General features: G+C 37.3%; 1 long non-coding RNA gene across 1 annotated transcript; it reads left to right on the forward strand.

Moving 5' to 3' along the window:
* The first annotated feature begins 207 nt into the window (after positions 1-207).
* On the forward strand, positions 208-7451 carry LOC140165385 (uncharacterized). Its single transcript, XR_011860701.1, has 3 exons — positions 208-311; positions 987-1145; positions 7299-7451. It is a non-coding gene; the product is annotated as an uncharacterized lncRNA (long non-coding RNA).
* Positions 7452-22302: the final 14851 nt, after the last annotated feature.

The raw sequence follows: 22302 nt of genomic DNA on the forward strand, positions 1-22302 counted from the left end.
AGTTGCTTTGGATTATTACAGTTCTAAAGCCAAAATCATGATATCGTGTCCGCAAACGTCGTGCCTACATAAATATTAGGAAGGAAATCACTTCATAATTTTTCATTCACTATTTTGTTCATTTTTCATTTTTTCATTAACCTCTGGCAATGTTACTTTAAATGACACATTGGTGACAAATTGTGTATGTCGTTCTCTTAATTTATTAGATTACGGACTTTTGCGACGATGGTACCGATGCACAAAGTCGACACAACAGAGAAGCTCCAAATTTACAGAATATTCATTGCTTTGGAAAAAGCGTGTGGCAAGTAAGTACACGCTGCGACGTAACAAACAAAATATACAATTGCGTTTTTGACTCAAAGTGAAAAAATTACAATTATTTTCTACCTTAAAATAAGAAATATGGAGGATACATGGAGCGCTTCTTTTAATGCATGGGTTCAAAAGTTAACTATTTAAGAGTGTGCAAAACGGGTTAGGCCAATATCGCCAAATTCGTGCATATCAAGCTTGATAGCTCTTGATGTACCAGTAAAATTGCTTGATATTGTTACCGCACAGTGCCAAAACAAAGAGAACAAACAGGCACTCATTTTTTTCTTTTGTTTGGATTTCTGTTGTCTTTTTGTCGTTATGTTAAACAATAGAAATACCCTACCACTTTATGTTTTCAGTGAGGACTTTTAAACAAAGATGCATATAGATGTACACTTGTAAATATCAACATGGTACAGAGTATTCTAACAAATGTAATTATGTAATTAAATGATAGTTATTTTAGATAAACAGTTCTAGACATTTCAATGAATATGCAAAAAATATATTTCCATTTCTAATATGTTCAGAGATTGTTCTTTTGCTTTGCAGTTTGTCATTCACTGCATCTATCTCGTTCCTCGAATTTATCTATTTTTAAGCTCCGCCAAATATAATGGCGATGCCTTAGATCCGAACAAAACAATTTACAGCTCTTTTCATAGGTGATGAGACAACACGACGATTTGAAATCTGGTCCGATTTCTGCTACGACAGACACCACACCAATATATAAGATAGTTCAGCCAGATCACAACAATTGGGTTCTTGTACTGGATTCGTCTGGGAGTATGAAAGGGGAACGTCTTCGGCAATTGAGACAGGTAATACAAAGCTTATACACCCTTGGCTCGGTTCAAATCTGTCCTTTTGTATAACAATGGACTGAGTGACGTACTCTGTAACCCCTGTGCATAAAATATGGTGGTCCAGGTTTTTTTTATATATGGTGTTTTCTACTTTATATGGAGGGCAATCATCTAAACAATCTGCAGTCCATTTTGCTTCCTCGATAGCGTTCATCAAAGGCGGTACATCTGCAGTGCGCGGTGGGCGCGAGATGACTGCGCCCTACAGGTATATTGCCTTTGATTGCGTGACTATCACACGCGAACGCTACATAACTGTCTCGAGGACCATCAGTAGAAGCGCAAATGATAATAAAAAAGACTGGATTTCGCGGTTCTCGGGTTGGGCGGTTCTCGTGATAGGCCTATCTCTAATTACCCAACACCCGTTACCCATAATACTTGTCCTAACCTTTCAAACTACTACGATATACGTATCTCAATGATTAAAACACAACTAAATCAACTCTGTTTTGTAGCTGTGACGCTTACTTCGGTACCCATCTGAAAAACCATCGTTCGCATCTTTCAAGCCCTGTCATGCTACCACATTGGAGGACCCAAAAATACCCCGAAATTCTAGTAGTGTCGGGATGTATGCCGTCCATTCAATCGAGAGAAATGTGAACGCAAACGGGTTATATAGGCCTTACCATAACTGATGATTTTTATGTTAATCATGTCTTGTAAATAGGCCTATTGGTCCGACTAGCGGGATACCCGCGCTTCGCGCGGGTCCCCGCTAGATAAGTAAATGGGAGCGTTCACTCAAACAGGAGGAATTACTGAACAGGCAGATTCATTGAAAAGGTAAATTTTATTTTTCTAGACCTGTTCCTTCTTGTATTTCCTTTTTTGCTTCTTTCTTGTAATTTTCCGTTTCCATGTTATTTATTTATTTATTTATTTATTTATTTATTTATTTATTTATTTATTTATTTATTTATTTATTTATTTACTTATTTAGTTAGTTAGTTAGTTAGTTAGTTAGTTAGTTAGTTAGTTAGTTAGTTAGTTAGTTAGTTAAACCCCTTCCCATTATTTTTTTTAATCTGCCCTTTCTTACATTTCCCTTTTAGCTTCTTTTTATTTGCTGCTTAGCTTGTGATTTCCATGATATTTATTTAATTATGTTCTCATTATTTTAGCTTTTTTCCCTTATATTATATCTTGATTAGTTTCTTAAATCAGCTTCTTTTTTTCTTACGTACGTTTCCTGATTAACTTCTTTCTTTCCTTCTTTATTTTGCTTCCCGTATGATTAAATAACCGTACTTTTTTTTTGGTCTTCTTTTTCTTTTTTTTTATTCCTATTTTAATGTTGTCATTTCCCGTGTTTTTTACGTCATCTCATTGCGTATCTGTGGACGTGTCCAGCGTCCATGTATCATTTTGTCTGCCTTTATTTTTCTTTTCCGTATTATCATGTCCACTGGTCTGTGATGTGTGGCTCTGCGTCGTTTACACGCGAGATAGCGTTGTGCGAATTACGCACGTGCCCGCGTTTTATATAACCAAAAACCCCGGTTTTAACCATATTTTCACTGATTTTGAGACCAATTCTTGACCGTTTCAACCAAATAACGCGCAATGCATACCCCGTATAATCCTTAATCTCCCGTGTGAATTTGGCGACATTTGGATCCAAACTGACGGACGCGCGGGTCCCCGCCAAATGAGTAAATGGGAGCGTTCACTATAACAGGTGGAATCATTGAAATTTGTACATTTTATCTTACTATAAATAGGAAAATGTTGTGTGTATGTATCTATGTATGTGGCATATGTAAAAGGCTCCGTCAGTTTCGATCCAAATGTCGCCAAATTCATACGGGAGATCGAGGAATATACGGGAAATTGCCTGGACTTTATTTGGTTGAAATCGGTCAAGAATTAGCTGCAAAAACAGTGAAAATATGGGTAAAAACGGGATTTTTGTTATGAAAAACTGCAGCTGGTAGGAGCGCGTCAGCGCCGCGTGCGTAATGCGCACTACGCCAATGCGCGAGTAAACGGCACAGAGCCACGCGACTTGCGAGCCAGAGACCAATAAACAACATGAAGCGGTACTATAAAGAAAAATGAAATTAAAATGACAAAAGAAGTACGAGTAATAGGCCAACGGTTAAAGTAACTAAATGAAACGGGCACGAAACAAACGAAGGAAAGAAACTAATATTAATAAGGAAATGTAAGAAAAATTTAAGATGTAAGAAACTAATCAGGAAATAGTAAGATAAAATGTACCTTTTCAATGATTCTACCTGTTCAGTAATTCTTCCTGTTATAGTGAACGCTCGCATTTACTCATCTAGCGGGGGACCCGCGCGAAGCGCGGGTATCCCGCTAGTCTTACTTTAAATAGGCTAATGTTGTGTGTATGTGTGTGTGTGTGTGTGGCATATGTAAAAGGCTCCGTCAGTTTCGATCCAAATGTTGCTAAATTCATACGGGAGATCGAGGAATATACGGGAAATGGACTCGACTTTATTTGGTTGAAATCGGTCAAGAATTGGCCTCAAAAACAGTGAAAATATGATTAAAACCGGGGTTTTTGATATGAAATTCGTTTGCCAGGCTACGCGTCGGCGCCGCGTGCGTAATTCGCACTAAGCCAATGCGTGAGTAAACGGCGCAGAGCCACGCGATTTGCGAGCCAGAGACCAGTGGACATGATAATACGGAAAGATGGAAAAATAAAGGACGTGTCACGGGATTATTATGAAGCGAACACGCTATGAGAGAACGGAATAAATACGGGAAAAAGATGTGTGTTGTATAAACAATGAAGCGGTAGTAAAGAAAACTAAAATTAACATGGGGACAAAAAAGGTACGAGTAACAGGCCAACGGGTTAAACTAACTAAATGAAACAGGACGAAACAAAGAAGGAAAGAAACTAATCAGGAAATGTAAGAAAAAAAGAAGCTAAAATAATGAGAACAGAATTAAATACAAACCATGGAAACGGGAAATCACAAGCAGCAAATAAAAAAAGAAGCTAAAAGAAAGAACAGATTTGTACATTTTCAATGATTCTACCTGTTCAGTAATTCTTCCTGTTATAGTGAACGCTCCCATTTACTCATCTAGCGGGGACCCGCGCGAAGCGCGGGTATCCCGCTAGTTCATATAAATCTGTCTCTTCTTACATTTTCTTTTTTTTAAAGTTTCTTCTGCTTAGCTTGTCATGCTTGTGATTTTCCGTTACCATGTCGTTTATTTATTTAACCCCGTTCCCATCTGTTTTCTATTTTAGCTTCTTTTTTTCTTATTATTTCCTGATTAGTTTCTTAACTTCTCTGTTTGGTTCCCGTTTCACTTCAACCCGTTAGCCTATAATTACTCGTAACTTTTTTGTCCTCATTTTAATTCAATTTTTCTTTATAGTACCGCTTCATGTTGTTTATATATTTCTTCTTCCCGTATTTATTACGTCCTCTCATAGCGAGTCTGCGGACGTGTCCAAACGTTATCATAATCCCGTGACCCATCCATGTACCTTTTAGTCAGTAATTTTATTTTTCCTTCTTTCCGCGTATTATCATGTCCACTGGTCTCTGGCTCGCAATTCGCGTGGCTCTGCGCCATTTACGCGCACATTGGCGTAGTGCGCATTACGCACCCGGCGCCGACCCGCTGCCGGCCAGCTGCTGTGACGCGTAAGCTGGCAGCCGATTTTCATAACAAAAACCCCGTTTTTACCCCTATTTTCACTGTTTTGGCAGCCAATTCTTGACCGTTTTCAACCAAATTTTCGCATTACCGTCTATATATGCCTCGATGTACCGTATGAATTTGGCGACATTTGGATTGAAACTGACGGAGCCTTTAACTTTCATACCTGCACACAACATTAGCCTATTTATAGTAAGACTAGCGGGACACCCGCGCTTCGCGCGGGTCCCCGCTAGATGAGTAAATGGGAGCGTTCACTAAAACAGGATGAATTTCTGAACAGGTAGGTTCATTGAAAAAAGTTTTTTATTTATCTAAATAATGTCCCTTCTTTTTTAAAGTTTCTTTCTTTCTTTTTTTCCTGCATAATTCGTTTCCAATTTTTGTATTTCCCGATTCCATATTATTTATTTATTTATTTTACCCAGTTCCCATTATTTCTTACATTTCCCTTTCTGCTTTTTTTCTTTTTCTATTATTTTGTTCCCATTTTTTATATTTCGTGCTTAGCTTGTGATTTCCCGTTTCCATGTTATTTATTTAATTCTGTTCACGTAGTCTTCGTAATGCCTTAATCCAATCCCGTACCTTAAACCATAACCAGGCCCCGTAGGCCTACCCGTAACCTCATCCATACCTTTTTTTGTTCTGCTTTTCTTTTCTTTTTTTAAATTTTTCCCCGTATAATGCGTCCACTGGTATCTGGCACGTAACTTGGCCTATGCGCCCCTGTGCGAGCGCGTCAAGTGGCGTGTGCGCCGACAGGCTAACGACTGCTCGCTTTCTAGATGCGTCGGTTGCATAGCAACAGCTGGGGAGGGGGGCTATTATTTGCCCCCCAAAACTCACCTTTTTACAGATTTTGAGGCCAATTCGTGACCGTTTTCAACCAAATTAATAACAGGACATTCCCGGATAATCCTCGATGAATTTGGCGATACTTGGATCCAAACTGACGGAGCCTTTTAACTTTCATACATGCATAGTCACATAGTCACAACATTCCCCTATTTATAGTAAGATGAGATGCACCTGTTAGTCACACTGTAACACAGAATTAGAGAAGGAGAACCGAGACTCCCTATACCGCCACGTACAATCGAGGAATTACTGAACAGGCAGCTATGGGGAGAAAATTGGGGGTATTTGGGTCCTTGCCGACGGTGCGCGGAGACGAACGAAAACAATTCTGCGTCTCATCTGAAGCGTCTTGGTACTCGCATGCAGGACGCATCAAGTGCGTCTCTCAAATGCGCACATCATCCATGTCGCGCTTGCATGACAACGAATGCCTCGAGTGCATTCCGAGGGAAACCGAATACCCCCAATTTTTGCTCCATGCCTGTATCAAGATGGCGGTCGAGTCCTGGTTCTCTGGTTTTAATTCTGTGCACTGTAAAGGTTCGTTTATACTACTACCGCATTTGCGATGCGTTGCTTTGCGATGCCGATATGTCGATCACTTTTTGCCGCAACTCAACGCAACTCGTCGCATTTCCAAGTTCAAATGTATTTAACATTGCGATATCGCAATGCAGTAGTTTGCAGTGCGGCAACGCACCGCATCGCAAAGCAACGCATCGCAAAATGCGGTGGTAGTATGAACGGACCTTTTAAAATGCTTTCCGATGCGCGATGCGGTACCCTGCGCACACCCACGTTGATACTCCGCGATACCAAACCGCGAAAACGCGATATCGCAAGGCGCGTACGCGATATCGCACCGCGCGATATCGATAGCGCACCACGCAAACGCGATAGCGCGCGGACGTACAGACGGACGGACGGACACTCTGTGATTAGAATTATACACGGGACCACAAACCAAATGACAAATTCTTGTTCATAATTTCCTTTAGAATTTATGAACAAGAATCTGCTATGGCATTGGCCAATTCCGTCTCCGCGGTGGTACACAGCCTTAAGGTTCGTTCATACTACGCCGCAATTGCGTTGCGATGCATTGCGATGCGGTGCGATACCGCATCGCATTGTACTGAAAATACTGCATTGCGATATCGCAATAAAGTTAAATACATTTTAACTTGGAAATGCGACGAGTTTCGTTGAGTTGCGGCAAAAGTAATCGATATATCGGCATCGCAAAGCAACGCATCGCAAGTGCGGTGGTAGTATGAACGGACCTTAACAATATGTGCGCTTAATTCTATGGGCCATTGTGATAGCTAATTTTACTTCTAATATCCAAACCACTGGATAAAGAGCATGAAGACGGTCGCAGTAATTCATTTATTCTAACAGAAGATAAGGTTATTTGGCCCTTTTCTTTACCTTTGTAATCAAAGCGTTCTCCGACTCTTTATTGAGAGTAATTACTGTTTGGTAATCACACTTCTATAATGCTTTTAGTTCCATAATTGAATAACAAATAATATAAGACTTTTTTAAATGTGATTTATCTCCTTCTACATGTATTTTCATTCCACACAGGCTGCCAGTAATTTCATAAACACAGCAATTCAGTTGTACGAAACTTTGAGCATCATTACTTTTAATGGCGATGTAGTAATCAATGCACCATTACGAGAAATACGGGACCAAGGAGATCGTAATGAATTCATAGCAGCTCTTCCGACTCAAGCAGCTGGAATAAGCAATATTGGTCAAGGTAGGTGAAGGGAGACTTTTGTTTTGTGTGTGATCATGATTGTGTAACCTATAGACGAGGGGTGTGTATGTGTCATGGAGAGGTGGGGTGCGTTACATGGGTGGGGTGTTTGTGGGGTGCATTACGTGAGTGTGTTGTGTTGTCCATGCATCTGTATGGGCAATTCCATGTTACTCGCGCTACATTTTTTAATTGGCATTACAACTAAGCAACAGCTTCTTTGGTTCACCTTTCCCAGTATGTACATGGGTACAAAATGCCATAACAATTAAATCACGTCACACAAAAATGCACACCTTTTTTTAATTTATTCAGAATATCTCCTCAAACAAGTAGCTAAGAACTGAAGTTAACAACACTAGGCAGTGGCGTAGCCAGGGGGGCAACTGCCCCCCCTGAAAAGACTTGCCCCCTTTTGCCCCCCACCCCCACCCCCTGTGGGATGGTGACCGTCCCGACATTTAAGACTTTTTTGTGTTTCTGACCATATTGACATTATATTTTGCCATTAACTTAAAAAGTGCCAATTTGTGCGCGCTTCGCACGAATTTATTCCCTTTTTGTACCATATTTCACCAGTTTAGCTTCAATATGCCAAAATTTTTCGCGTGCTCTTTCAAATTTGTCTTGACCCCCTCCCCCCCCCCTGAAAAAGTGCTGACTATTCCACTGACACTAGGTGATTACCTAGTAATGGGTCTATACTCAAGAGGCAAAGACTAATTACTACAAAAGTAATAAATCAGCACTTTTAAAATGACCAATAAGTGCGCATTACGTGACTCCGTTACGCTCAACTCAACAAGATTTAATCTTTATTTCATAACATTTCTCAACTCTGAATAAATAATTAAACATTAAACTTATTGTTGACAACAAAGTAAGTAGTCTTAAAACAGGTACTCAGAAGGTCAGTGATTTGTTGCGGGCTGAGATCAGTTCTGAACTCTACTATGCCCGCTGTCAACAATTACTTTATGACCTTTAAAGATCTAACGTCATAGGCCAGGCCAACTGGCAGTATACATAATAGATACCAGCAATCAATCCGTGAAAAAAACGCAGAAACTGTTCATCCAGTTAATGTCCATGAAACTAGGATTTCGGCAGGTTACCCTGTCCTTATATATCACAATGTACAACACTAGTCAGGACCTTGGTGATTTGGAAAACTGTTATTATCATTAGATTATGTTTTGCCATAAAATGTTGACCTTGTACACTTCATGAATAAATCCAGATATGTTGTTAACTCTTTACGCTTTCATCCACTGGCACATACCTGAAAATGGCGGTGACATCATAAGACACAAGACATTCCACAGCGCAATCTTCCAATAACAAATTTATTTACCATCGCTAATATTTAAACCAATCAGCATCCAGTATTCGTCCACGTGATCATTGTTTATTGACGTCATACGCGTCACTCGATCATCGTGGAAACCCCTGCCTGGGAATCCCAATCGGTTCTATTTTTGGAGTTTTACCCACAATTCATTGCGTGTAATTGCTCCAACTTCCGTTAAAATGGATTGAAGCAAACTTCATCGAGTAGGTGCAAAAAACCGCATCAAATTTGGTCAAAAGGTAAGATTTTTATGGCGATTTTTGTAACCGCATGTAATCCAATCATATATGCCAATTCTACCGAATCATCAGTGCATTCTGGTAGTTTACACATGCGCAAAGGCGTTTCAAAATAGGGGGCGCTACAAAAATCAACATGGCGATATTTTCCGGAGGGTAAACGAGAAGATTGCGCTGTGCATTCGTTAGGGCTGAGCGTGACATCTTGTTGACTTTTCATAGGTCTTTGTTGTAAAAGACTAGTAGTTTTGAATTAGAGTTACCTTACCTGTTTTGGTGCATTAGATCAGGATCCGTGATTAGGTAAGGACTATGAGTGGGCGTGGGACGGGTTGTGTCTGTGTGATATCCATCTGACATTAACATTCACTTTTGTTACAGAACTTTTGTTACAAAAGTGTATTGTATAATGTTAATGCCGGAAGTTCTAAAACTACATTTTTACAGCTCTTTGTTGTAACAGCTTTCCCCCATTGTTCAATATTAAGGGGGTACTACACCCCTGCCCAAATTTGGGCCTATTTTTGAATTTTTCTTAAAAATTATAGCGAATTGGGCACAAGTAAGATATGTATATTATAGGGGCAAGGACTACAACTACTGCACTGTAAATTTTATTTCAGCAAAGACAACAGTTGTGGGGTTACAGTCAAAAATGAGGGAAAACCAATATTTGATCAATAAATCAAAAACTACTTGCTTTGAGTTGCTGAAATTTCAGTACAGTAGTTGTAGACCTTGCCCCTATAATATACATATCTTACTTGTCACCAATGTGCTATAATTTTTGAGAAAAATGCGAAAATAGGCATAAAATTGGCCAGGGGTGTAGTACCCCCTTAATGTACCTGAGTGTGTAGGGGATGTGTATGTTGTGTATGCACACATACATACAATAGGAATTTGGATGCGCCTTCACCATACATGTAGTACCAGGACATTTACAATGATGCATAAAAGTAAAAACAACAAACATTGGACCAAAATAACTATGTCTTCAACATAGTCTTGAAGCTAGAAACAGATCTGGCAGATCTTATTTCAGTAGGAACTTAGGAAGTGAGACTCAGCTTTTTTCGGTAATAATCTAAAATCTGTGAAGCGCAGTGATTTATAGGTTAAATACCACTAATTATGTATTACACGTGTTTCAATGGGAAAATGCCTAATTTCGGGTGGAATTTTCTCATATTCAGAACTCTCACAGTTCAATGCCACCAATAGCAGGTGAAACTATATGATTTAGATGCCAAATGATCAAAAATTCAACATAGGTTGACCTGAGACTTTTCTTGTTTTAACGCACTGAACCGTAAACACCTTAAAATGACAGTGCGCCCTCGAAGCTGAAAGTTACAATATGATAAGGCGACTATTTACTAAAAACCGAAGCCGTGCGTATGAATTTTGGTACTATTACATAAAAAATGTCATATAATGAGAGAAAATGTACCATTTTGAAGCATCAAACTCTAAAAAGTACATTTTTGGCTATATAACTTGATCAATTTCAGCGATTTTAATGCAGTTTTTTCGAATGCCATGAAAACAAATAGTTCCTCATCGTATTTCAATGTATCGCCCAGGCCTATTTAGTGGTATTTAATATCGATGTATTTAACCTATAGTGCGTACCTGAGACGAATATACCTAAGGTATATTCGTCTCAGGTGCGTACGCACACTGTTCATAAACCCAAACCCAGCACAATTTACAAGAATATTCTACATGACAATTTACAGGACACACCATATTATCATTTATTAACATTGATGTTAATACCATATACATAACATAATAAACCATTGGCGGATCTAAAATTACGACCAAGCGTTGTACACATAAGAGAATATATAATGTGACTAACATAATCAGACAGACAACCAATGGAGAGCTATTGAGCTATAATTGACGACAGAGATAAAAAGACTAGTTTTCGTCTGACGTCACTGTCAATCAAATTACCTACAATCTTTGATTGGTCAATAGCGCGTAAAAGGAAGTTCGATTTATCTGCTGCCGATCGGAGAAAAGGAATAGCAGAAAATGGCGAAAATGTACGTACTTTTTCAATGCAAAAATCAACTTTTCTAGGCATTGTTGACGTGGTGAAGAAAATTTCCTACTATAAAGACCTAACTTTTGAGATGGTTTGTATGTTTGAAGCAAACTGTGTAGACTTTCATTCATCTGGGTATGTTGAAATTAAGATTAAATTTAAATCTGGTCAACCAGACATACCTATTTTTGACGGACGAACCGACGTTGCGACTGAAACCTTCAGTCTTCAGCTGGGTTGTGATGCAAATGACCTTGAGTACCGGACACTTCCGGTATAGATGACAATCGGCGAGGAATGTCCTTTATGATTCTGTCCCAGCCGTGTGAAAGTTTGGCCCGGACGCCTCCTCCACGGTAGAGTGACGGTTGCTCGGCTCTCACCCATATGGCCTCTTTCACGCCACGCTCAAACCACCGCTGCTCCCGATCTAAAATCCGGACATCCTTGGTGTCAAAATGGTGTCCGCTGGCTTTCAGATGAAGAAACACTGCGGAGTCGTTTCCACTCGAGCAGGCCCTAAGATGTTGTTGCATGCGATTGTGAAGAGGTTGGGCGGTTTCTCCTATATAAGAGTCCTGACAGTCTTGCTCTCCAGAACAGCGTACCCCGTAGACCACTCCACTAATCCTTCCCTTTGGTTGTTTGTCCTTGGGAGGTACCAACGACTGACGGATAGTATTTGTGGGTTTGAAGTGGGTGGTGATCCCGTGGTCCCGTGTATGTTTGAAGGGGCGCCCGGATTTACCGCCGCGTTCAGCAACTCATCATCATCACGGCACTTGTAAACAAACCGTGCTCGAGTTTGATTGACAGATGACGTCAGACGCAAACTAGTCTTTTTATTTCTGTCTTCAATTATAAGATTCGTAATCTTCTCTCATATACCAACACCAAAAACCCCCATGTGCAGCGGAATTCTAAGGCCTCTGTTATCTGACTAAGTTCTTGGATGAAAGCACATTGAACAATGCCTTAACATGGTCTATACCATTCGGCAAATTACTTCAGCGGTGTTCGTCTGTTCTGTCTGATTATCGCGTAAAAAGAATTAGGTCACGCGTTGCTACACAGCTTGACCAGCGAATGAGGTGCCGATGTGATGATGACGTATATCAACTGGCCAATCAGAACCACACTTCTGTATACGCCATAAACTGCGCCAAATTGGCGACTTCTGAAGTTCTCTGCTGAAAACTATGGGTGATTAAAAATGAAGTTAACTCATGTTTGTGGCGCTTTTGTACAAAATCTAGAAAGAATCCGTTGTAAATAAATACATCATTGAAAAGAACAGGTTCTGAACATCTAAATTAGAAAAGAAATTGTTGTATTTGCTTACCCCAAACCCGAGTTATACTTATTTGAATAAAACCAACCATTTGTATAGCTGCACACGGTTTTACTTACCATGCGTGCAGTGTGGCGCTATATTCAAATGCGAAATCCACGACGCTGCTGCAGTTTGTATGGATACCTTCTCGTTTAACCATGATAACTCTTATAACTCATGTAAATCATAGTCTTCAGGATGGTACGACTGAAACTTGCTTGGGAAATGTTGCGGGGGTTGCGTCTTGAGCTGCTGCTCTTTGGGTCTATTTGCAACGCATGCCTAACTCTAATAATGTTTACCTGTGATCTAGCAGTTCGTGGTCTTTCGTACCCTGAAGCTTCAGACTGTCGGAGTTAGAGTCACATGATTCTTAGCTACCTACATTCTTATATTGCTTACTTCCATGTACTTGATATCCGAAAAAAACGATATATTGTACTTGGGTTGTTTTAATCAAATGAGTATAAGTCGGGTTTGCTGTAAATACAACAATTCTTTTAGTTAAGACGTTCAGAATCTGCTCTTTTCAATGTTATTTTCATTTACAACGGATTCCTTGTCGATTTTGTACAAAAGCGCCACAGACATGAGTTTACTTCATTTTGAATCAGCCTGTATAGATGTGATTAATGCATGAACAACATGGTAACCTGGGCGATTAATTTTCTTATTCTCCGAATATGAAAGTTTATGGAACGACACAACATGTCAACATAATTCACTTTTGACCGGGCTTTAGACATTACAAATATTTCAATGTTAGGTAGTTTTTTTCAGATAATATATTATGAACCAGTGAACAAGAATCCTGTCATATAATCATTGCGTTTTAGGTAATTTCTGGCCATCTATTGTTTCATTTCACCCATGCAAGATGCTAACTTGACAAGAAAACTGGCCATTATTTGGCAAGTAGTACACTAAATATTTAAATATTAACATACTATTATGATGTTGGTGTGTAACTTTGCTTATAATGGTCAGTTTTGGTGTATGGGTGAGGGTGGGCGTTATATGTGGGTGTTTGTAAAGTGTATGCAAAGGGATGCACGAAGATGTGGTTGTAGATATAGATGTGTAGGAAATTAGTTCCTGTAATCATACATATATACTAACGTAATGAAACACAGGTTTTTAAAGTAAAAGTTTAAAAACTTTTACTTTCAAACAAACACATCTTTAATTTCAATGGCTTTGATGCGTACTGTGAATACATGGCGTAGCCAGGGAGGGGGCTCAAAATTCATAGCCTGTCGGTACATCACATGCAGGTCATTGGCATTCGACTGTCCCGATCCGTATGTACCGAGTTTCAGTCCAAAATTATAAACCAATTTTGCCACATTAGGCGTAATTAATGTACTTTTTGCGCGTTTCGGGTACACTTGTCAAACCAAAGTCAATCTGCAATTTCGTTCAGTACGCCGCTGAAAGCTATTGAAAGTGGTGTGTCACTAACATATGAATAATCAAATATAACTTATAAATTTGTTGATGAAATCACATATCTTTATGTCGGTACTTTCACAAGTTTGTACCCCCTCCCCTCCGAAAACCATCTCACTCCACTGTATACCTTAATTTATACTTCAGGTATACAATACGGACGAGCTCAGTTAGCTAACAGAAACATATTCGGAGGTCGTATGCTTGTGGTAGCAGACGGCGAAGAAGAATCTTCTCCAAACATTGCAGATATAATTTATCTGGTGAGTACGATGTGCACACATTATTTTCATTCGAATACGATATTGATTACAACTCTCGTGGTACGTTTATCAATTTCGAATAATCAGTCACTGGTCCGGGTCATTGGTTATAAGAAATCTACATAAATCTACAAATTAAAATTAGACTGCCTCTCAGTTTGCTTAACTTTGATAGAGTTTATGATAAAGTTAGGCAATCTTCGGGAGGAGTGTATTCAACCAGTTGATTCTCTAAACACGGGCTCTACAAATAAAGGGTGAGACACATTCGTCCACGCCCGAAATTTAACGTTGCTTGACACATATAAACACTAAGCTCTATTCTTCCACTACAAAACTGATAAAAAGTTTTTAATACTCCCCTCCCCACAGAACTTAACGTCAAATCATGAGCAACAGGAAAACCTGTATTGTCCGTTAATTTTTCTCCAGTTTGAAGAACCAAATACTAATAATTATAATATCTGATTAATTATGGTGTCAAATGTGTGTTACAATACGTATGCATGACGTTGAAACAATCATGATTAAAAACCACCAATGATTTTAAATACAGTCATCGCCAATGACTCAATAAATCGTATTTCTTTGATTAATATCGTGAAGCTGATCTTTCACCCCCTAATAATAGGCTACATAGCGCCCTCTGTTGATTATAATCGCCGAAAAAGCTAGCCTCAGAGTTTGTTGACCAGAATCTTGATGCCGATGAAATCAAGAAATAATTACGATGACGTCATCAATTTCTATCGGGGTTTACTGCTAAATACGTATGGTAAGTAAGATGGTGCTGACGTCACTGTAACTCTTGTGTAACTCTTAGTCGTGAAAAATCGCTTAGCAAATTTGGCATGGAAGAGTGTCATACATTATTTTTAACATCTCAGCAGATGCCCTGCTTTGTCGCCGAAGTCGCCAACAGAGGGCAGTATTTAATTATTATTAATAGAATGATACTGCCCTCTGTTTATCATTTTAGCGATTGATAGAGGTGGGAAATAGGCAATTTTTACTGACAGTGGGGGTATAACAGTAATTTATATATTACAAATACACATTTTGACACCATTATTTTTATTTTTATTAGAATTTAATGAGTTTTGTTCAACATAATTCGGAGAAATTGACGGATAATACAGGTTTACCTAAAGCTCTTGGTCAAATCCTCGAGTTATTACCTTACCAAAGATAATATAGATTTATATACTTTGGTCATAAACTTCAAAAATAATATTTCAATTTACCACCTGATTTTTATACCATTATTAGCGTGATAGTGACCCGAATCGGCGAATTATATGTCAAAGTCCATAATAATGTGGTTTCTATAAATGCCTTTGATTCAGGCCATGTTCAGACACGGGTGATAAATTTCGCCCATGTACTCTCTTAAATAGGCCGATTGAAATATTTCAATCGTTTAACAATTGATGATAGGAATCAATCTAAATGATTGAAAAATAGATTGAAATTGTTTGTTTGACTCTAACTCTTTTTGTAGACTGATTTCACTATCCAATCATCTGTTACTCCTAATGTACTGGCAAATGGCATGTGTGGCATGTGTTTGGAATGAGATTTCAAACTTTTTAGAGTGAATATTTTCAACTGGAAACGATTTGTCCCTAATTCAGCAAAAGATTAAAAGCAATAAAAATCAATCCTTTCTACTGAGAATTCAATCAAAGAAGATTTGCCACTAACTCTAATCGTTAAAAGATTGAGAATCATTCCTTTTAATTGAAAAAAAAGTTTGAAAATTCAAATTACCTGAGTGAATATATACAGTCGAAAACGATTTGTCCCTAATTCGGGACGACAGAAGATTGAAAATCAATCTTTTTGATTGAATATTCAATCGGGCAATTAAAGAGAGTACTCAAACGAAGTGACCAGTGTGAAACAAGTATGCAGTGGAACCTATCTATAGAATCACTACGTGCTTACTAAAAACAAAAGAATCGAACTACTGTACCATACTTAGATCAAACTACTGTACCATACTTAGATATAATCTGTTCAGTAGAATCTTGCGATCGAACCATATCGTCGGCCGCATCACATACTGACGGATTTGCAAAATACGCATTTCGAGAAAATCGAACTTGAAAATCTAGCGATTTTTATTTGCTGCATAATCTTAATTAAAATATTTTTGTCGATTAAAACCAGTTTAACAGTAATGCAAATATACCATATTTTCAATATAATTCAGTTATCACTATCAGAGCATAACGTATTCTGCAAAAAATCAATATTAAATAAAATACGTCACTATGTGAAAAGGACTAATGTCAATTTCGCCGTTCAAATGACAAATACGTCGCGCAAATACGTCAGTATGTGAAACAGTTGCGCAAATACGTCAGTATGTGAAAAGGACAAAACAGCAATTTTGCCGTGCATTGACAGAGTCGCGCAAATACGTCGCGCAAATACGTCAGTATGTGAAACGGCAAATTCTTCAAATTGCAGATACGATATACTGGGCTTGCGCAGTATAGGTGATCGGCAAATACGTCGTTATGTGATGCAGACATCTCATGGTTTTGTAAATACGACATAAATAAATTAATTAATATCTTACTAATTAAGCCACATTGAGGCATGATTTTTGGTGAATATATAGAGTAGAACATAACAAACTAACATACCAATTTTCTCAAAAATGTTTAAAACGTCGAATACGTCAGTATGTGATGCGGCCGACGATATAGACATTATTAATTTCCATATATCAATTGTGTGTATTAAGTTCTGTTGAACGAACAAATAAGCAATTAACCATGATTGCAGGAAATTGCGTTACACGCAGATCTCTATTGTCCAGTATGGAGCCCAATATTACTTTTCATTCATATTCGTTTACATGTCTATCAAAAATTAATGAATTTGTCCAGTTGTGAGTAATCAAAAATAGATTTTCAAATGAAGATCTTTTATAATTAATAATTTATTCGCCAACGCATTGATACACAAGATGGACGATATAGATGCTGGAAAATATCGATTTTTTTTCTGTGATAACTCATTTGTTTGGCCCAAAATTAAATGCGGACATATCTAAAAAAACCAACAACATTGAACAATGTAAAATCTAGTTTTAATGCATATCGAAAACTATTGCTTTAAGTATGTTGTTTCATTTTGTCACCAGTTAGATGATTACCAGATAACAGTGGACACTATAGCCATTGGACCAGAGGCCGATGAAAATCTGGAATCACTCACCAGAGTGACAGGAGGGCAGTCCTTCTATCATAGTGGTTCCTCGTCAACTCTTGATGAATCATTTAAAGCATTCTCTGAGAGGAATAGAGGTATTTATTGCAGTTTTTCGATAGCTAACTTCAATATACATGTATGTATACACAATAAGCCCTTACCTGAGTCATCAATACATAACTACACTGAACGCTGTTTAAGGGGTGAACTGACAAATAGTTATTTAAACAGGTCATTTATGAATTTTATACAATTTGGTTTTTTTTTATCTTTCCACAGAGCACACAAGGTGCCCTGTGTATTTATTTATCAAACATGATCTCAGTTATACATGTACATAGTTATAAAAGCCACAATTATACAGAATAATTACAATAATATTACATTGATGAAAGTAACTGTTATTACATATTTATAGAGTTCCATCTTTTATTCCATTCATACATTTTACCTTTATTGTTTGCAATGTGTTTTTCAGTCTCGGCGACATTTTTAAGCATACCTTTAAAACCTTGTATGTCCGGCTTATTTTATTACATCTTGCATTATAAATAAACTTTTTCCCTGAAGAACAACAAAATTATAATGACAATAATCAACATCTAATATGCCCATCAGAACATCCTTCATGGTAAGAGCAACTCTTTTTTTAAGATATTATCTTGAACCTTCTTCCAAAATTGAGCAGAAGTACCACATTGCCAAAATAAATGTGTGATATTTTCTATCTCCTGATTACAAAAAGTACAAAGATTTGAATCAACATAACCATATTTAAATAGATTTTCATTTATACCTATAATTCTATGCAGAATTTTGAATTGAAAATACCTAAGTTTGGTTGATAGGGAGGAAGACAAGGGAATCCTGTAAATATCGTTCCAATTTAAATTCATATCATCAAAAAAGACAGCCCATTTGGCCTCGGCTTTGGGCGTCTTAAACAACTTGTCAACGCAAATTTTGTGAACCAATTTGCAGACCTTCTTAGAGGAACAGATAAGAGCAAGCATATCATCATGATCATTCTGAACAGTTCCCAAGTCTTCCCCCCTCTCGACACTTCTGATCCATACATTTGGAATGGCATAGATTAGAGCAAAATATTCCAAAAAGTTGCATTGTAAATTATACTTGGTCTTCAAGATATCAAGGGGAAGAAAACTATCGTCTTCATTTAAAATATCAGAAATAAATTTAATACCTTTCTCATGCCAGACTTTTTTGTAGACAGTGTTTTGGGCGATAACAATAGATGAATTATTCCATAATATTTGATGTCTAAAATGACTTGAAGGAGAATCATAAGTAATTGTACACCAAGCGTTGAGAATTTCACCAATAAACACATTCTTAATAAGCTTAATACATTTCTCCTCTGGTTTAGTGTTACATTCCCAAAAGATTACCACCAATCTGTTTCATATAAAACATATAAAAACATTTCCATTTACCATTGTTGTTCACATCCAAGAGACGTTTAACCCAAGCCACTTTAAGCCCATTAATAACTGAGGGAATGTGAACCATCTTGAGGCCCCCTTTCTCATAGTCACCAATGATGGACTTTCTGCTGAGCTTATCTGGTTTTCCTGACCAAATAAATTTAAATATTATCGAGTCAACTTCCTTCAAAAAATTATCAGGTGGTTTAGGTAAAACAGAAAACAGAAAAATTAATTGAGAAAGACCCAAGGATTTAACAATTGTAATTTTACCAATTGGACTTAAATCTCTCATCGACCAAATTCGCAAGATTTCCTTGAGTTTTTAAGTTTTGGAACGAAATTTAATTCAAAAATATTGCTCAGATCAGAACTAAAAACTACACCCAAAAGACGAACAGGATTGGCAGTAAAATGTAAATCATCATTGTTTAAATCAGGAGGATTATCCTTAAACAAACCTAAAGGGAGTAACTCCGATTTATCCAAGTTAATTTTCAAGCCAGAGTAAATTTGGAAAGTCTCAAGAATGTGAACAACTCTGTGAAGGAGCCAACATCCTTTAAGTAAATAGTGGTATCATCCGCATAAGCACTAATAATAATTTCAGTATTCTCAACCATGATACCTTTAACACTATTATCATTTCTGATGGCCAAATTCAAAATCTCACTACTAATTATATAAAGCAGTGGACTAAGTGGACAACCTTGACGAAGTCCACAGAACAATTTAAAAAAATCAGAAGCATGTCCATTGTTCATAACACACGAGGTAATATCTGTATAGAAAACTTTCACCCAATTAATCAAATCATCACCAAAATTAAACAATTTTAATGCCTTAAACACAAAGGACCATTCAAGTTTGTCGAATGCCTTTTCAAAATCAATTAAAACATAATACCAACAAGATTATTTTCATTTACATAATTGATAACATCAAGGGCAAGCCTGATGTTTTCACCAATGTAACGTCCTTTCAGGAAACCTGTCTGGTCATTATGAATAATATTAGGCAATACCTTTTTTTTTTTTTTTAAACGGAGGGCAATACATTTTGTAATAATTTTATAATCAGTATTGAGTAATGAAATAGGCCTCCAATTTTCAGGTAGATCGGATCTTTATCTTTTTTCTTGTTTATGTTAATTATTACCCTACGTTGATCAATTGAAATGTTTCCATTGTCAAAAGAATAATTATAACTGTTGATAAGAAAGTGAACAATATCGTTGAAAAAAACTTATAAAATTCAGTAGGGAAACCGTCTGTGCCAGGAGTCTTATTATTAGGCATTAACACTAAAGCTTCCTTACATTCATTTACAGTGACCAGTCCTCACACACTTTTTGGGAATCCTCATCTAATTTTGGAAAATTAGTATCCGTTGCCAAAATATCATTGAGTTCAAAATTCGGAGCATTACAAGAGGTATACAAATTTTGATAAAACTGTTTTTCCTCATTAAGAATATCGGCACCTTTAGTGTGGATTTGGCCGTTATCTGATTCCAATTTAGTGATGACCTTCTGCTTTTGATTTCTTTTTTCCAAATTGATAAAAATATTTGGAGTTTCGTTCACCATGCTCAACCCAATTGGCTCTGGACCTAACAATACAGCCTTCTGTTTTGATCTTATAAAAAGAATCAAGTTGGGATTTACATTCTTTAATCTCATTCAAAATACCATCAGAAGGCTCATCACTATATTTTTTTTCAAGATTATTTAGATTTGTAACTAAATTGCCCTCCTGAATCTTGCGTTTCCTGGAAATTTTGGCTGAATATTCTATTGTCTTCGATCTTATTTGACATTTCACAAAATCCCATAAAATATTAGGATTCAACTCCTTATTACTATCATCATTAACAATATCATTAATACATTGTTTCACAACATTAACAAATTCATTATCATGCAACAAGGATGTGTTAAATTTCCAAAATCCGCGCCCTCTAGCCTCGCTTGTTGTTACAACATTAAGGCTGATGGAGGAGTGATCTGTTTTAAACCCAGGGTTAATTTGACAGTCTTCAAACTGAGAAAATAAATTGAAGGAAACAAGAAAAAAGTCCAAACGACATTGAACAGGAGGCTTTGAGTTGGAGTGCCAAGTATATCTGAAAACATTAGGATTCCTCTTTCTCCAGATATCAATTAGATCGTAATCTTTCATAACATCCTGAATTCTGTTTTGAGAATTGAAATGGGTATGAGCACGACCACCTCTTTTGTCCCACACAACATCCAGGATACAATTGAAATCTCCTCCCCAGATAATTGATTCACAGTCAAAATCAGACAATTTTCTATGAATATTCTCAAAAAAACTTGGGTCATCCTTATTTGGCCCATAGACATTAATAAGAGTAACTTTATTATCATTTAAAATAAGATCCAAAATAATGACACGGCCCTCATCGTCATTAAAATTTTTATCAATTTGGAAATTGCACGAATTTTTAAATAAAATGCAAACACCTCTACTGTTGGATGTCCCATGCGAAAAATAAACATTATTGTTACCCCAATCATCAATCCATTTTTGTTCAATGTCTGATGTTGAATGAGTTTCCTGAATAAGAAAAATATCAGCATCCCTGTTTCTGAGCCAGGCAAACACCTGGTTGCGCTTATTTTGATCCCCCAAGCCGCGTGCGTTCATTGAATAAATGCTAACGCCCGACTTATCCATTCAAATGCAAATAATTAAGACATACATGTTCTCTGAAGCCAAGACTAAAATTCACGAAGTATGCATTATCTGAAGATACATAAACAAACCGGTGTATTTTATATGACAATGATGACATCAACTCTACAAGGATTATGCAAATGTAGGTACTTGGAACACAATACACAACCCCTAGGCACCGAGGGTGCGCTATCAACTCTTCTCTATAAACATGCAAATATTTGATAGAAATAGCATGATCTTGCGGATCATTGCTAATTAACCAGTTGTAACATTTCATAATAATATTATTAGCTTTTGTGGCGAAGTATTTAACATAGTATAACACAAGATCATTTTTATAGTACATCTGATTGACTTTAAAGCCAAAAGTAAAATCAACTGTAGCCAAACAGGTTCTTAAAGTCTGGCATTCCCCTAAAAAGCGGGTATTTAACGTTTCTTCATGACACATACACGTAACAAAATTACAAAATAAAAACATATGCATTTTGAGTTCATGATAAATACAAGATGAATGACAATTAAAAAAAGCCACATTTGTATTCGGATAGGAAATACCCATTGAGATTCTACCACCAGAATTATTTTTAGCACCCGTAAGAAAGTTAGTAACACCTGTTTGTGTTAGCCTAAACCATGAATATCTCATAATAAAATGATGTACACTTAGGTGAATGACCCAATTGTTCGTGTCAACCACACACCTACAAAACACGCACGACTTATTATTAACCCACATGTGGGTTGGGCTACCAAGGAT

The sequence above is a fragment of the Amphiura filiformis genome, chromosome 12, assembly GCF_039555335.1.
Source record: "Amphiura filiformis chromosome 12, Afil_fr2py, whole genome shotgun sequence".
Taxonomy (NCBI): Eukaryota; Metazoa; Echinodermata; class Ophiuroidea; order Amphilepidida; family Amphiuridae; genus Amphiura; species Amphiura filiformis.